Genomic DNA, 16,300 nt, shown 5'->3' with positions numbered 1-16,300 from the left:
TCAATGACTTCTCCTGCTAGATATTTAAAGTTCAAGTGCTTGTTTGCTGTAGTTAAGTGCTCTGAAGTGCTTTTAAAAGTGTTGGCCCATTTATATAAACAAATTGAGAAACTCTATTGATAGTCTTCCCAGTCAGAGTATGTTACCCAATATTTGAATATCCTTCCTTGAGTCCCAAAAAGATTTGCATTAGCAACTTCTAAAACACGTGAGGCTTTGTTAATGGAGCATTGTGTTATTTTATCATAGACATTGCCAGAAATGCAGTTTCTTGGTTGCACACAACGATGAGGAGGAAATAGAGGGCAGTCAGTAGCTCAGAAACTTATTTATCCAGAACTTAAGTGTGACTTGAGAGGAAGAATGAGCTGGAGGCCTGATTTCCTCTTGGAACATTTGCAGTAGGGAATTAATACTTACATCTCTCCCACAGCTTTTCCTCCTCCTGCTCAGCTGTGCTAACTCAGGAATCTCTTTTAGTGCTCAGAGTCAGGCAACCAAATTTAAACACATTCTCAAACCATGGGAAAATCCTGTTTGCACACATATGGCCACTCACAGAAAGAAAGAAAACTACCAACACTCTGGTGAACATGAAGGCTGGGATGGTGTTTATGTGCTTCCCCACAGTGATCCCTACCTGCAGTGCTGTAGTGCTTCCTTACTGTTGTTCCCCTCAAAACATTGCTTTTCTGGAGTGGTGTCCTTTAACCTAATGATACTGTTTGATACTGAAAGCCAAAGCATGTCATAAGATTGTATATTAAAATTTAGCCTCTTTCTGTGGATGAAGAAATGAGCATTATTTGGAGGGATCACTGGGGAGACCTTGTGCAGTAAGATCAGGGCAGGTATCTCCAGAAAAAGCAAACTGAATGCCATCAGCAGCTATCCCCCAAAATGCAATGTAGTGTGAGCAATAGAGAGTGCAATCTTAAAACTAAAACTGCATCCTTCTTTAAAAAAAAAAGTAACAACCAGCTTGTCCTAATAATTTTAATCTGCATGTGCAGTCTTTTTGCCTACCTTACGTCCTCTTGGCGAGATTAAGGTGGTGTCATAAGCAGGTCAATTTAGAGCTGTTGCTAATTTAAACTGCATTTAATAAAACACAAGTTTGAGATATCTTACATATCAGTGAATGTGGCATAGTTTGAAGATTGCTTTTGTCAAGTTTGATTAGCTCAAAGAGAAACCTTTTCTAAATATTGGTTGAGAGATTAATCAGACAATGTAAGACCTTGAATTATTCCTCATCACAGGAAAACAACATAATGTATTATCTCATTTGAAGACTGGAAAAATGTAACTTCTGAGGATTTAAAATGTGTGTTTTAAAGATTCTACTCAAGGCAAAACTTTCAGGCTGTTCTTTTTTAAACTGACTTGTAATTTTTCCATATTATGTTTCACTTTCTACAGCATATTCCCATATTACAAGCTGATAGTACCAACATCATTACATTGAAGGATGTTCTCATTATTGACTTCATTCTCAATTAATTATAACTTTGGCATGTTTTAATGAGTAGGATTAAACTTTCATATTCCAAATATATGTCCTGCATTGCTTGCTTAGAAGCTTTCTAAAGAATGTGGCTGATCGACTTCTCTGAATCTGTACAAGGAAGCAAAATATTCTTTGTGCACGTTAAAAAGTGTTTACTGTATTTACAAACTCTTGCAGAAAAGGTTTAATAGCTCTCTGCTTTGGAACAAAGTATAGAATTTGGGCAAAAGCTGTACTGCTCTTTTCTAGCCTTCCCTGTCACACAAACTGTTGTTGTCTTCACTAAAATAGAAACTCATATAGAGCTCAGTTATGTCCTGTAAAATAAAGGGAGAGTAGCACTCATGTATTTCAGGCATACCCTAATTTTCACTGGGTGATCTGTATTCCTCTTCAATAAATGCCAGCTTCCTTGTGTGGCCTTTTTTTACTCTCCCCCCAAAAGGAGGAGGTACTTTGTACTTAATTGCCCTGTTTTACAGAAACGTGGCGCATTTGCATGGGAGCTGCTGCCACCTGTGCTTTCCAGATTCGGTCCAGTGCAGCTCTGCAGGGCGTCCATCAGGCTTTCTCTCCTAACTTCACTGTGCACTCTTAGATCCTGTTTGCTAACATAGATCTTGGTTATATTTTCTAGCAGAAGTTTTATGTTCATTTGTCTTTTATTTCCTTGCACAACTTCACACTTTTCTCATTAGGACAGATCAAATAATTTCTAAGAGTGGTTCTTCTTTTGCTTACTTACCTGCAAAACATGCACATAGGATGGGTGTATTCTAGCCCTGTTGTAGGTTTACCTTCTGCTGATTGCAGTATGCTTAGGGTTTCCCCCCCCCCCCCCAGTATATCAGTAATAATTAGATACCTGTAAACAATAAGCACCAGCAAGTTTGGAGTCTGTGTCAATGTAGATAGGTGTCATAGTAAGGGCAGGTAAGCAGATTCCTCAGCAAAAAGAAAATCTTTCATTGAATATGTTTTTACATTTCTTGTTTAGCCTGTGTTGAATTAAAAGTAACCTTGCAATGTGAATAGCAATGTCAACTGATATCACAGTTTGGCTAATAACACACAAGCATGATTTTAAGAGGGTTGGACCAGCATGGCCCACACCAGGTAGGAACCCAAAGTCCTGGAAAATGCTGGGCAGCAATCTCCACCCCAGGCCATTTCTCATGAGACCTGTTACTACAAATAGCCTGTGGCTACATTTGGGTATTCAGGTTTCGACAGGATGTGGCTGCTCTTTCTCACTTAGCAGATGGCTTTTCATGTACCATCACCTGTCCTCCTTCGCCTCACTAACAGAGCTGTGACAAGAGCTGTCCTGGTGGTTGTGAAAGCTGCTTTCTGCATGTGGCCATCATAATTATCACATGTGAGCACCTTTATTTAGCAAGTCCACACATACATTACTGGTGCAAATGTCTTCTGTTTGGGTACATTCATTGTATATCTTCATATCATTCATTTATATCTTCATTTTATGTCACTTGTACTGTGAGTGTGGGGTGGGGATATTTCACAGCCTAATCAGGGACTTAAACCTATGCAAAACCTGCTTGGTCTAAGGATCAGACTTTGCATTTCTGTATGACAGGGGATGAATTTCTTCATACTCTCCTGTTTGGAGGAACATCCATGGCTCAGTTGTGCCTTTGCACTGGTTGAAAGTAATTTGGTAATCCCAAGCATGGCAATGGAAGTTTTATACTCCACTTCCACCTCTCCTGTCCTCAAGCACGTTTTGTGCATGGACCATCCTTATCATCAGCATCTGTCCTTAGAGTGATGATTTACTTGTCTCTAGATCTCTGTCCCTTTATACAATACCAGATTTAAAATTGCATCTGTCTGGAGGGGAAGGCATGATCTCAAAGAATTAATACTGATTTCAAATTTTTATTGCCAGGAACTACATGTAATATTGCTTTAAATTAACCAGTAATTATTCAGAGTCATGTAGGAAAGAGTTAAAAATACTAAACAAAAAAAAAAATCCCTTTTCCAGGCAACTGGACTCCTTCCTTTCAACACAGCTGTTGCAGGAGGTTTCAATGGTATGAATAAATGTATTTCTTTTAACACTTTTGTTGTTTAAAATGCTATTGTTTCATATGAGGTGTGAGGAGATGTGCTAACCTTGTCAATGTGGGTGCAGTAGAGCAGAAATGATAACTGTATATACTTTTTTTTTATAAATATACAGGGAGTGTGTGTGTGTGTGAGAGAGAGAGAGAGAGACAACTTATTTAAATCCTGAATACAGTCAGACCTCATATGCATTGTTAAAAAAAAGCCCTAAAGAATTGCATATGGATTAGGGGGATGAATATTCTATTATTTCAGTCTGTTCTGCTGATCTTCTTATTGTGACTTTGTGCTTCAGAAATCTGCCAGGAATTTGGCTTTGCTGTACTAGACAGTAATTTTAAATGTGTATCAAGCACTTGATAGTGTATGATTTGCGTGCTGTTGCATTCCCATTCCCTAAATTTTCCACCAATTTATTACTTTTTTCATACTGTTTTAATATTTCAGGATGATGAATATATACAGCATCATTAAAAGTAAATAAAAAATGCATGAAATTAAAAAATGGAATATTAGATGTTTCTTTGCTGTAATCCCTAGGTCCAATAGGAATGAAATGTCTCTGTTCTGTCAAGTAATCCCTAAACATGATTAGGGACCTTGTAGTTTCCACATAGCCCACATAATATTTGTATCATATAAGCCTATTTATGTAAGGTTTGAGTAAAAGTTGTTATTAGAAGACCTATAAACCTATTCTACAAATCAAAAAGATATGCTTGCCTCTTAATCTCTGTACTTTTATTATTTTGCTGGAGATGGCAATACGTCCTTAATTCATATTTCAGAATTCTCTTGCATCTTTTGGGTACTTATATCATGCGTTAACAATCCCAATGAAATGTATTTTTAAGACAGAGGACTGAGTTCAACAGTTCATCTACTCATGCAGCTTCTCCTTAAATCCTCATTGGAAGGGATGTGCACCTCTTTCTAGGTCTCTCCTTTGACATCAGGGTTTAATCTGACCTGGGGGTCTGGAGATGGAGAGATGGTTTTTCTCATTTTGGGAAAGGGAAAGTGGAAACAGGGAGAGGATTAATTTTCTCTGCTTAAATCCTGTGATAATATATTTTCAGTGATGGAGGTGCTTCTGGCAATTCCATGGAAAGTTTTAGACATCAGCTTTTAATTTGATGAGCCTATAGCAGAGTTTTCAGGAGAAGTAGCTAGGAAGAAGGAAAATGGGGAAAAGCCTCGAACGACAAAACAATAAGACACGAGAGACAATGGGCATTCCCAGCTGTTTCTTGTTGCAGGTACAACAACCCAGCACTTCCTATTCCCTGGCTCAGCTTCTTGCCTGGGCAGCAGAACTGCTCAAAGTCCCATCTTACGTGTTGTTAGGCTGAATTCATTAATGTGCAGAAGTATTCCAGTTCCATGGTAGCACAAGGAAAATCAATAAATAAATAAGAATAGTAACTTATATACTTCTATGGTTTGAGTAAGCTTTCACAAAGAAAATATTTTTAAATGATGCCAGGGGTCAGCTGTGGCAATTCTGTATTTCCCATAAGAAAATTTGAGATTATATTAACCTTGGGCTACCTACTCCGAAAAACCCTGTGGAAATACACCTGTATTGCTTTCCACACTGCACTGAAATTTACTTTTATTTCATTTTCAGCAGTTAGGGTGGCATTTGAGCAATAGCCCTATTCTTGTATTTATGAACTAAGAGAAGCAAAACTGTTCACGGCTGAGCCCAGAGATCCTCTTCCAGGAAAACTGAGATCAATAATGGTTATCAAGTCTTCATTTATAGGGAGTGTTAAATGACCACAAAGTCCTGACATTCTTCAGTTAATAGGTTATGCTTAAAACCAGGCTACCTACCCTCTGCCCCCCACCCCAAGCTACCACAGTCAGAAATTTTGATTTTTGATATAATTTTAAAATGTCACTTTGACTTGTTACAATTCCTTTTTAGCTGGAGAGACTGTATTACAGCAGTATCAATAAGTTAGAGGTGAATGATGGTTTCCCTCACCAACCTCCTCCTTCCTGCAAGTAGTAGAAGGTGGGAATGAGATGATGATGCTTGAGGTTCTTTTTATCATCCAAAGCAGGGATTTACAATTGTTATTGCAGTTACTTTTGGGTTTTGGTAATCAGCAAAAAGGGAAGTGCACACCCCAACCAGAACAGCCCCTGAAAACTGAAAAGCCTTGCATGCTGATGTGTTTTCAGTTGCCTTTATTCCCTCAGTTTAAGTGGAAAAGAGGGATTTGGAAAGCAAGAGTTTAATTTAACAAAATAATATTATGCTTTCGATCCTTAAAATGAATGAATTATTTGGATACTTAGCAGTATAATGTCTTTGAATAATGCTGGTACTTAAGTTGGAAAAAATTATATTGTCAGTGTGCTGTGTTTTCCTCTTATGATGTTTTTACCAATTTGGCATTTATGGGAAGCAATATCGTTGTTGAGAAGTTTCCAAATTGCTTTTTATAGAAATCCGCAGAAATTAAATCTCCTCCTTGTTATGAAAATGAAGTGATGTCTTGAGACACTGGTATATTAGCACAGATCTGTGGAGACAATAAGCCAAATTCTGCTTGCAGTTATTGTGTGTCCACTTTTAATAGCTTCAGGAAACTGTGTTAGGTATAGGCTGTTGCACTGTAAATAAGCCTCTGCTTAGCTGCAGCGTTTGAGCAGCACTGAGAGGCAGAGTAACATCCCTGCACTTCTCCCTGTCCCCTCAGGCCGTGTGGCTCAGGACATATTGGAAAGAAACACAAAAAATGGGTTGGAAGTGAGACCAGTTCATGGGCAGCCCAAGCAAGCCCCTCCTTAGAGGGGTGCAGTGCAGAATTATTTTAACTCACCACCATAATGGGTGTTCATAGCTGAATTTAAACCACATAATAGTGCTGTATGTGGTGTGTTTAAATTCATTGGCAGAATTAAGGCAGGACTAAGGCAAGTGCATGATTGATTTTCACAAATACAATCAAGTCTAAGAGATGGAGATGCAAGATGGATCAAATTTTGAGACCTGATTTACCTACATCACATATTTAATGGGATGCTTAATTTGATTGCTTCACCAAAAACTACTCACAGTAGTAAAGCCACCGACTAAATGTCTGTGTAATCAAGGGGTCTGTGTGCATCTACATCTTGATTTCCATGTACAAATAACCAGCAATTAATGGTTCAGAATGACTGCAGGGAAAGATTTAAAGTTCAAAATGGCAACCCTAGGGTTTTGGGGGGTCCTTTAGCATTATTTCATGATGTTTTTTAGGGGTATAGACAGGCTTGTGCAAGTCCATGTAAACAGAAGATTTTTAACTTGGGTTGCAGAAGGCTCTTCATGACTACAGCTAGAAGCCATCTCTCTTCAGCAAGGTTGGATGCTTTTAATAATGAGATTTAGGCTCTTAATATTAACCCCAGCATATTAGCCTACTCCTGTGTTGCCCAAGTGTCCCATTACCTGGGTTTGTTAATGAAAAATCATGAAAAATCTTTGAACAGAGGGATGGTGGCTGTTATATGTGTTTTGTAGCGATCACAAGGCACTGTATACTTTCTTCTTGGGATTTAACACATTTCTGAGTGAAAAGTCAGCAGTCACTATTGGCACCCTTTTTATTTTTTCTTTTTTAATTTGTCTCATTGTAATGTGTATGAAGTACATAAGACTATCAGACCAAGAGTCTTGAAAATACTGATACATCCTCATTATTTTTTATTGTAGTATTGACTCATCAATTACATTTAGTGTTTTTATTTCCCATGGCACAAGTACAACAATTGAAATTAAGGGTGTTATGCTCACAGTCCTTTTCAGCACTCATTTGAGTTCAGGCAAACTTTGACTGTTTTCTCACAGTAACCTTTACAATGCAACCGATAAACATTATTTTTGTTTTAATGACTCCCAAATAATGTCATATTTAAATGAAATGCAGTTTGCCTCAGCAGGGTTCTTTGAATTTATGAGCATTTTTGTCCCATATCCTACAATAATGTGACAAATATTTGCATTTTTACTGTTTCCTTGAACACTTTTAAACACCCATTTTTAGGAGACTTCAGATTACTTTTGAACATATTTGAATGCATTTTTAGCTATCACCAAGCTTAAAATAGGAACCCCTTTTTCAGCTTATCTTTATTAAACACCTGTAAAAATCAGTGATGTTTCTTTTTTCTTATAAAGCTTTCTTCCTTTAACAAATGCCAGAAATGCTGCACTGTTCCAGTATGGGCTTCTTTTCTTGGTGATAATGGGCAATAAATGGCCTGGTAATGTCTCTTCCATACACACAGGCAGTTACCTGCCTGAAAATCATAAACGGGAACTTTAAATTGTAGTGAAATGCATCTGATCTTTAACAACAATCAATTAATATTAGAAATGCTAGGCAGCTTTTAGAAGATAGTCAGAATTAAGTCTTAGAAATTGATCATTCTGCACAAATGATCATGCTTACAATAAACCTCTGATTTAAAGAGTAGGTGGCCAGGCATGGCAGTGGCCAATTATTTATATTTTCCTATTGAATATTCACTTTCATTTTTTTAAAACCATGGGTTTATTTCTCAGGGGAGGGATTTTTGTGGCGTTTGGTGTGTGTCTGTTGTTTGGGGTTTGCTCAGACAGGTACTTAAGAATAATTTCAGCATCTTTATAATGTAAGTGTGGAGTTAGCAGGTTAATCTTGCTGTTCTTGGAGGCAGTTTCACAGAATTTTTCATGTCTTGGCTGGGTTAAGTTTTCTGGTTTTATATACTTTTATTTTAAGAATATATATTGGCTGCTTATTTTTAAAGTAATGTTTTCATGTGTTGGATCAAATGAAAAAGAAATCAATCACGTTAATTCGTGTATCTTCATACAATCATGCCAAGAACTATCTAATGGGAAGGTTTCTTTATTGTTGTTCTCCTGCAAAAAAACCTACTGTGTATGGTTTTTAGTCAAAAACCCCAGCCAAATACCCTGTAGAGAATTTTGTAAGTGAAAGCAAATAATTTAAAATAAGATTGCGGTTACTCACCAGTCTGCGTTTGAGCACTGTGTTAGATGTTGGTTAAAATTAGACTTCCTTAATGGACTAGTGAGGGAAGGTGGGAGTGAAAACAAGAAAAAGATGACAGAAGTAAATATGCCCATAAATACAGAAAGGCCGTGTTTGCTTTTGTGGCCTTTGATCAAGCCCAGGAGTTCGCTTTCAAAGGACGTCGCGGGATGCTTGGGAAAGGAGCAGCCACCCGGCGTAATTGGAAAGGGGAAGGTCTGCAGCTCGGCGGCTGCTGCTGCTCCTGCCTCTCTGATAAGATTGTAAGAGTTGCCAATATCAGTATTCAGCCTTGTAGCGTGTCAGGGCGCTTTCATGTGAACTGAAGTGAACTGTCTGTACGCGCTCCCTCCCGCGCTCCTTCCCAGCGCTCGGCGCCGCATTGAAGTCAGGGGAGAGGAAAAAAAGATTTGAGGATTGCCCAATTTGTTCTGACATAAAGAGATGTTTAGCTCTGTGAAAGGTGGTGGAGGCAGAGTGCCTGACTGACATTTCAACAGGCTGTCTGCTGGGATTGCTCACTTCATGTCCCTTCATATTCCTGCTGTGTCCTGCGCGAGTGCTCTTGTCTAATCTTCACAGCGAGAGTGCCAGGAGTCCCCTGGGCTTCGGTGCTCAATACCTTGTTAGACGGGGCGTACGATGCCACAGCTCCTTCTTCGTGCTTGCTTCTGCTCTAATGTTTCAGGCTTCTTTCAAGGCCAATGATTTTATTTTTTTTTTAAAGTGATTTGCTAACATAACTGTGTGTATCTCCTAATCGCCTTGGTCTTCTCTCAGCAATTCTAGATTTTGGTGATAAAAATACATGGAGGGGAAGAGAATAAAAAATCCCAGTAAGTTACAGCTTTAAGCATTGTTCTGTGCTTTTCTTTTTAAATTTGGGTGCATTGACCTCCTTTGGCCTGTTTAGAAAACAGATGAGAGAAAATACTCGTTGAACAAGCAGTGGGAGGTATAAGATGCTGATAAAGCTGAGACAGTGCCTGGTCAGGAGTGCTGAACTCCATACCAGGGGCTGCAGGGCAGTTTAGTTGCGGAGGGTCTGTGTGCTTTTACAATTCCAGACGTGTTGTGATGCATTCTGGCATGCCACATCCTGTTAGATCACATCGGGGCAGCCCATGGTGCCAAATAACACTAAGAACATGACTTAATGAGAGCTAATGCTCACCTCTTATTCCAGGAGCATTATCAGGTACCTTGTTAGCCACAGTTCCTATCTGATTCAATCCTCCTAAAGCAGAGATGACATTAAAGATATATGTATTATGTTTTAGACAGATAGATACGCTATTTTTCATTAACTTTCTCAAAATACATTAATTAATGGGTGTAGTTTAATCCTTGTTAAGCCATTAAAATTATTCACATACTGCACTCATGGTCTTCCTTACATCTTTTCAAAGGCACTTCTTTTTCCTCAAGTGTATTATTGCTGGTGACAAAAAGCAGAATGGTAACATACTCTTTGCTTCCTGCAGATCTGAGGTCCCCATCCTGTGAACCCAAAAACACATTACATGGATTCCATGGTGCACGTGATTGCCATTGCTCAAGTTTCCCCTCAGTTTCAAGCTCTGATAAATATCTCTTCATCCTCTCTTATCTGGAGGTGCAGTTGTGTGTCTCACCAGGCTAGAGATTTCTAATGCAAACCCCTATTCCCAGACATACCTTCCAAACCTTTGTGTGTAAAGCTGCACCATTGTTCCTTCCACAGTGCAAGGACAGACACCAGTGACCATGAGTATCTGCATGGCTTCCCTCAGCCAGTGGCATATCTAGTCTCACATTCTCTTTCCTAGGAGCCAGCAACAACAACTTTTCCTGCAACAGACTGAACAGGTGGATATTAAAACTAACTCCTTATCCTTTCTGTAGCACCTTTCTGCAGCCCAGAAGAGCTGAACTTCGATCAGCCCACTGTCACAAACTGAGGGTGTTGTATATGTGCTGTGGAGGTCTCGGCAGGCTATTCAGAAGACAAAATTCCAGACCTTTGAAATTAAAATTGCCAGGGAATTACCCAGTGAGGTTTCTGCTGTACGTATGGTCTGGGTGATACCAGGAGGTTTTAAAAAGGGGTTTGATGGATCTCAGACACACCAGAAAAGGCTCTCACAAACATAAGGATCATTTAGGAAAGGGGATTCCAAGAAGACAGTGCCAATTGTGCCCATTTTAGTTGGTGGGGTATCCCGAACTCCTGTGGATGTTTCAGGGTGGAGAAGCATACTGGCAAAATGTCTTCATCCTTCAGGTTGTGGTCCAATGTGGTATGAATCTAATCTAAACATGTGAGCAATCCAGGAGATGTGTGGGGCCAGGCTGTGTGTAGTGTTACATACATTTGGTGGTTTACTGTGCTGAATGCTGAGCAGGAGCTGTGTGCTCCCAGTAGGAAGGAAGCCAGGGCACGTGAGATGTTCACAGGTACAGCCAGACAAATGCCTGCTGGTGTGTGTGTGTGTGCTTGCAGGCCTGCTTCCTTCCTATTTGCTTTTGTGTGCATGTATCATTATGTAATATTTCACCTACGTCATTAATTTAATAGTTTTATGAAATTTGTACTTGCCTGTGCAAGCATCGCAGGGAAGCCCATGCTGTTAACTGAGGCTGATTGTTTTCAAACAGCTGATTATAGAACTTCCCATCAATTTAACAGAAGTTGTGTTTATTTAAAAATTGACTTAAAAGACAGTAAATGACTTGATGACTCATTAAATCAATTTTTAAATTGACTTAAAATGCTGTAAGTGACTCATTATGTTATGCTATAGAAAGACACCCAATAAAAATAAGAAAAAAAAAGAAACCTGGCAGGAAGTTGTAGCTTCATATCCTGATTTATTTTTGTTCAGAATAAAATGGTCTGATTACCAAAAGTGGTTGCAAGGACATCTACCTAACTATGAAATACTCAGGTAGTAAAAGCACTGACATTAAGCAAGGGCCAAGTGTCACTGAAATACTTCCCTGATTTTTGTATCAATAAATGAAGTTTAGAATAATGCTTTGGCCGGGAGATACTGAGTTGCATATCAGGATACTATTAAGTTCCTAATATTGAGTAACTGTTCTATATGTCTCAGATTTGTTGAACATAATGTCTATATGTTAAACAGTTTTCTATGGTATTTAAAAATTGACATTTCAAAGAGTGTAATAGCATAATGAAATGTAAACTGAAAACAGGAATGAGTTAATTAGACTAATGATCCCTTGACTCCTTTATTAGCCAGCTCTTTAGAAATTGGGATTAGCTTTGTTTTCTCTGCTGAATAAAGACAGGAAGGATGATGTTGATTCTAGTAAATGACAGCACCAGAAGAAATTAGTGTTTTCCTGTTCGTTATAGGTTTCATCATCTGAGATAAAATTTTAGCCTTCCTGCATGCATACCTTATTTCAATGCACTTTGAGTTTCACTTCCATTGAAAGAGAAATCAGGAAAATAATTTAGGAATGCCTACTGATTTCATATCACAGTTTTAAGGGTGATCCACTCTATGTGATTTCTGGACGTGAAACTTTCCAACTCTTTGTGCAAACCTGATGTAGACTGGGTTTGAATTTAAATGAAGTCTTCAGAAGAGGCCAGCTTGACAACTTTTTGATCTAGGTTTTGAACATTTAAATTCTTCTCTCTATATGAGAGTGATTTGCACATCTCTATTGCTTTTAAGAGCTATCAAGAAGCATGAGAATTATCTCTATAGTGGTTCAAACCAAGCATGCACAGAGAAACAAAATCGCTTTTACGACAAATAGGAGGATTCGTAAGTCAGCAGCTGCTAGTGAAACAACATCATTAAAACTTCCAGCAATTCCAGACCTTGCTCTCGGGACTTGCTCAGGCCAAGCAAAACCTTAATAAAGTGCTGAATTATAGGCAGGAAAAAGAAAACCAGAATTTAAATTGGTAGGAATTAGCGATGATTCACTAAGCTAATTTCTGCCCTCCGCTTCCCTTGTGTGACGGCGTGTGGAGCGCCGCTGGGATGAGGGAGGGCAGAGTGGGAGCTGCTGACAGCCAGCTTTTAAGTTTGGATTCTTTCTGGTAGATCTTTATCCTGCAAAGTAATGAGCTCCTCAGCTCCCCACTGAAACCTATAGGTATAGAGGGCACCCAGCGCCTTGCAGGATCAGATCTTTAACGAATGCCTGAGGAATACAAAATTTATCACACAAATGAGGCGACAGAGAGGAGGCGGCAACAGCTGAGTTATGAAGCTTTTTACTTACAGGCAGGGCTCGTTTGCTATCCTGCACACCCTTGTTAAGCGTTCTGGGAGCACCACACTGAAGCAGAAGTAATAATGTCACTTGTTTATACCTCAGTGTTTCCAGCTTTCTGCAGGGCGCTTTTGGAGAGGTGTGGTGGGATGGCAGTCAGCACACTCGGGTGTCACTGCTCCTCTTCTCCTTTATGGAAAGGAGCATCTGGAACCCATCTCATGCCTGTTAGTTGTCCCCTAGGTGTGCTGCTCTTTGGTGTGAGGCTCCCTGGGTGCTCATTTTGGCCTGTCCTGTGCAGGGTTTGCAGAGCCGAGCGCTGCTCGCGGTCCATCGCTGTGCCTGACCTTGCGGCTCGCTATTAATTTGAAGTAGCGGAATTAAAATTTTCCATTCTTTTGCATTGTCATGCCTCACGTTGATAAGCACAAAGAAATGTAAATAAAAAAGACCTATTTCACAACCCTAGCTACAACCTTTTTGTTTTATGACAAAAGACAGTTAATTAGCATACTAGCAGTAAGCAGCCTTCCCAAACTCGTGCTAATTATGTATTCTGTTGACCATGACTCCAGTCATAAGGTAATTGGCTTGCAGCAACATGACATTTCAAATCATCTCTTGAAATTACATCAAAAAGCCAGCCTGTTTTGTTTTGATAGGGGAACAATCAATTTGATAAGTGGTAACACAGCTCATTGTTTCACATTAATTAGACTAATTGCAGCATGTTAGCCTCTGAAATAGACAGAACTTGGAGAAGACAAAGGCTGTGGCCTTTAGCATGCAGTGCATGTGGTGGTTCCACTTGCTTGCACATACTGTAGGCAGAAAACAGAGTTGTTAGGATTCAGCCTTGCGGGAGACTGGGTGTTAACAGCGGTTTGATGTGTTATGCTTAATCCACTGGCTTTCAATTATAAGATCCACATTTTAAAAATCCCAGAGAGGGGAAGGGGGGAAGAAAAAAAAGCCATTTCAATGCTAATAATGACAAAAAGTTTTTGGTGATCTTCTGTTTTGTGTCTCCTGAAAGACAGAGCAGAGATCTGGCCACAAGATCTCTATATTGTGGCACTGAGGGACATGACTTAGTAGTGGACTTGGTACTGCTGAGTTTATGGTTGGACTTGATCTTCCAGTCTAAATGATGCTATGATTCTATGTTTATGGACTAAAAGACCTTTCTTTGAGGAGCTCTTACTTTTATTCTTGCTTTTGCTGCCTGTTCCCACTAATGTTTTATTTCTTGGGATACCTCAGTTGGGCTATTTTTATTTTTGCTTTTATATTTACTTAAGAATAATATATGGGAGAAAAAAATAATGCATAGTGGATGGATTACTGAAAACAGAGAGTAGGGATGCATAACCCACCCATGCGTTCTAATTTAGAGCATCTTTGCCCGCTGTTGAGATTACCAATTGTACTTAGCTCTGTGATGATTTTTATGATCAAGCTATGTCCTCTGTAGATTGACATGACCAAATGAATTTTGCTTGTGACCTAATTGAAATGTAAATCAAAGTTTTAAGAGATGAAAAGTTTAAGGGGTTATCTCGGTCCACAGGCTAAGCTAACTTCATTGCTGCCCACAGCTTGGTACAGTGGTTCTTGCTTGTCAAACCCAACATCAGGTCACTGGATATGTAAAAATGTTTTCTTTGACCAGTACATTGCTAGTATGTTTAGCAAACAGGGTAATAGTTAGCAACTTTTCAAGGACTGAAAAGCATCAGAGACTGGATTCCAAAACTGTGTGCGTACTGATGAAATCATGTGCATGAGACCAACTCTGCCTTTTTCTTCTGCAGTTCTGCAGTCCACCTGTACCATCAGAGCCTTTTGCAATTGCCTCCTTTACACAAAATCTTTCATCACTTGAAAAAAAAGGTAGATTAAAAACAAACAAAAAGAGAGAGATTGGGGGACAATTCTTAATCATTTAATTGCTTGCATGAAAGCTGTAGTTGCTCTCCATGGAAGACATTATTTTATTTTTTTTAAGTGAGGCGAGGAAATTTAGGTAAGTCTGGATATACAGACTTCATTTACACATCTTTGCTTCTGTTACTCCCCCTCACACACACGCCCCAGTAATTGACTGGTTAGACAGTAAAACCTCTGGGGCAGAGATTTTGATAAAGTTGCCTGTAATCTGTGTTCAGAGAAGTGTAATTTCACTTAAATCAAAGACTTTGTTCTAACAGCTGAACATTCTATTTGCTCATAGAAGCTCTATTTTTATTAGTTTTGCTTATGCTTTTTGTTGGCCCCTGAACAAGTGGTCATAAACTCTGTTTTAGGTCCAGCTACCAGTGACTTCATACTACTGATTTATTTCAATCATTTACCAGCAAGAATATATTTTTAAAAATATATTCTAAGCAAATCATGCCTCTCCTTCTCCTCTCTCCTGTGCCTCCCTTTACTTTGCTCCTCCTTCAACATTTAAATCACCTTTCGCTGAGCTTAAAATTATGCCCAGATTAGCGATGTAACCACCCTAATGTGCTGCTCTTACTAAAAAGTCCTGGGCTTGTACAGGAGGTGAATTGGAAAGAAGCAGAAGATTGGAGCCTTTTAGCATTCAGCTTAAGTGCTGGTTCCACTCGCCTGAGCACAAGCTGGGGCTGGTGCTGTTAGGATGCAAGCCTGCACCCTTGCTGTCACTGCTGGTCCCTCTGTAGTCAGGTTCCTGCTTGGAGCAGAGCAAATCTTTGCTCAGTTAAGCGAGCGTCAGTCACCGGCCAGCTTGGCTGCCAGCCCAGGTTTGTTAGACTTTTCTGTGCGGCACCTGAATGAGATATTACAAAGACATGGCTACCTAAACAGAGACTAGAAGCTGTAGATGTATTAAAAAAAAAATTAAATTGTCAAGGGGATGACAGAATAATTTTGAGAATACAACTTACACTTCCAGTGCTTGCCTGGGAGGTTTGCAATAAGGAACCTGCACTGCCTGCTCGGTGACACGTCCTGTGTGATCTTGTTTAAATACCTTTCTCTGTTTTCTTGAAATCCAAGACTAGAAGGTATTGCTGACTTCTGACAGAGAAACAGGGGCATGGGCAAAACGTAGCTTAGCAAGCTAAAACACATTGATACCATCCTGCAAAGGTGCTGAGCTCATTCAAGGGTGCCAAATGACTACTTTTGGCTTATATCAACAGTGGGCGCTTAACTGCTTGTAGGATTGTGGTTTTGAATTGCTTGGCTACTATCCAGTCAAACTCAACAGGACCATCTTCAAATGGAAAAGGAATGGTGAGAAATAAAGTTGCAAAGTTTTTGGGTGGCGTGAAGGCACAGGCAGTGGGTATTCTGCACAGCCAGTTGAGGAAAATCAGGGACAGGGTAAAAAGAGGTAAAATAGGAATAGTTTTTAAATAGGAATTGCTGGCAGAGCTATTAA

The 16,300-nt window shown here is 39.4% G+C and overlaps 1 protein-coding gene and 1 long non-coding RNA gene across 32 annotated transcripts in view; one reads left to right on the top strand and one right to left on the bottom strand.

Annotated features, from left to right (window-relative positions):
• Positions 1 to 16,300, top strand: part of ESRRG (estrogen related receptor gamma) — a 390,326-nt gene that overhangs the window by 167,716 nt on the left and 206,310 nt on the right. Inside the window, exon 1 of one of the 31 annotated variants that reach the window (XM_063152199.1) lies at positions 3,522 to 3,570. The exons of the other annotated variants lie outside the window; for them this stretch is intronic. The gene's annotated coding sequence lies outside the window, so the exon portion shown is untranslated. Of the gene's footprint in view, positions 1 to 3,521; positions 3,571 to 16,300 lie in introns of those variants that run through there. 31 annotated transcript variants of the gene reach the window in all.
• LOC134416784 (uncharacterized) lies at positions 8,467 to 10,477 on the bottom strand. The gene is made up of 3 exons (XR_010027391.1): positions 10,324 to 10,477; positions 9,821 to 9,883; positions 8,467 to 9,431 (listed from the first exon to the last, which is right to left on the bottom strand). It is a non-coding gene; the product is annotated as an uncharacterized LOC134416784 (long non-coding RNA).

This window comes from Melospiza melodia, chromosome 3, assembly GCF_035770615.1.
Source record: "Melospiza melodia melodia isolate bMelMel2 chromosome 3, bMelMel2.pri, whole genome shotgun sequence".
Taxonomy (NCBI): domain Eukaryota; kingdom Metazoa; phylum Chordata; class Aves; order Passeriformes; family Passerellidae; genus Melospiza; species Melospiza melodia.
Note: the sequence above shows the minus strand (reverse complement) of the source record. Positions and strands in the feature narration are given on the sequence as shown.